Raw genomic sequence first — 1,791 nt, 5'->3', positions numbered from 1 at the left:
TTTAAATATATTTTTTATTTTGAGAGATAACACAATGTAACTTATGATACTTTCTATATATAAATTATAATTCTAAGTCAAACTTCCTTACAAAGATTCAGAGAATGGTTTAATTTTACAGATAACAAAACTTTATTGACCACCAAATAAGATCAAGCCACTCTACTAGTTTTATTAATAGAAGAAAAATCAGATCATGAAGGAAAGTCCACTTTTATTTATTCAAATCATTTTTTAAATTTCATGAACACAAAAGCCTGGTTCTTACTGGTGATGACTTTTCAGGGCGTCTTTCACATCCTTATCCTTAAGACTGTAGATCAAGAGGTTCAACATGGGAATGATAACTGCAGAGAAGACAGACGTCATCTTATCTGTGTTGAGAGAATGGTCTGAGCTTGGCTGTATGTACATAAATATTATGGCACTGTAGAATACGGTGACTGCCAGCATTTGGGAGTTACATGTGGAGAAGGCTTTGCATCTTCCCTCAGCTAAGTGCATCCTCAGGATGGCAGAAATAATAAACATGTAGAAGACACAGATCATCAGAACATAAGAAATGAATATGATACCAGCACAGAGCAAAACCTATAGGTGTTTGGAGTGAGTGTCTAAGCAAGTTAGCCTCAAGAGAGGAGAGTCATCACAATAGAAATGATTGATGATGTTAGAAAGGAAATAGGAGAAGTGAAAGGTGAGGATGGTATGAAACAGTGCCATCAGGAAGCTATAGCAATAAGGGATAGCTACAAGCTGAATGCAGGTTCCTGGGGACATTGTGACCATGTCATGGAGAGGGTTACAAATGACCATGTATTAGTCATAGGACATGGAATCCAGGAGTAAGCACTCAGATAATATGTAGGTGAGGAAAGTGCCTCACTGAGCAGCACAAGCATTGAAAGAGATTACATTTTGTTTCTACAAGAAATTCCCAAGCATTATGTGTGTAATGGCAGAAATGAAAGAGAAATCTACAAAAGCAAGTTGCTTAGAAAGAAGTACATTGGTGTGTTGAGTCTTGTAACAGTTCTAATGACTAGGATCAAACCTGGATTGCCTACTACTGAGAAGAGGTAGATGGATAGGAATACCACAAACAGGGGCATCTTCAATTCCTTTTGAATCATGAGGCCCACGAGAATAAATTTATTTATGGAGGTGCAATTTGTCTGAGTCATATCTCTTCAAGGCATCTGCATAAGGAAGTAGAGAAAAGTGTTAAGTTCAAGTTGCCATTCCTATAAGTGGTGTTTTTACACTTTAATATCTTGTAAAGAAGTTTTTTTTGCTAACATAGAGATCATTAGCATACTGAGATTCTGGGAGTAGGAGGGAGAACAGAAAGAGGTATATGTGGAAAAGGCATATTTCTCTACTCTGAAATCCACTGAAAATACAAAGATGGGAACTATGGAACAGTCCACATTGCCTTGGTTTCTGTTCAAATGTCTTGTGCATTAAGCTAATTAAAACTGTAATTTGACTTGTTAAAATGTTTAAGCTATTGCTTTTACTGAAAAGATGTTAACATTAACAACTTAAAAGAAAACAGAGCTTCTGCAGTGGCATCACTTTGACAGATCTGTCATTGTACCTGTACAGACATAACTCCACATTGCCCCAAAGGTAGCAGAAATATAGTTTTGGGGTGTATTTTCTATTTTACCTTAATAATTTATCACATAACGGTCACTATAGGTTGCAAAACGATCTTCATAGTTATGTTAATAACGCAAATACTGAAAATAGGTGAGTATGGAAGGTAGAATCAGGTGTTTATTTACC

The 1,791-nt window shown here is 36.1% G+C and overlaps 1 pseudogene; it reads right to left on the bottom strand.

Annotated features, from left to right (window-relative positions):
• Positions 1–227: 227 nt before the first annotated feature.
• On the bottom strand, positions 228–1,184 carry LOC124228610 (olfactory receptor 8U8-like; annotated as a pseudogene).
• Positions 1,185–1,791: the final 607 nt, after the last annotated feature.

This window comes from Equus quagga, chromosome 17 (assembly GCF_021613505.1).
Source record: "Equus quagga isolate Etosha38 chromosome 17, UCLA_HA_Equagga_1.0, whole genome shotgun sequence".
NCBI classification, from domain to species: Eukaryota; Metazoa; Chordata; class Mammalia; order Perissodactyla; family Equidae; genus Equus; species Equus quagga.
The sequence above is the reverse complement of the archived record's forward strand: the minus strand, read 5'-3'. Positions and strand labels throughout refer to the sequence as shown.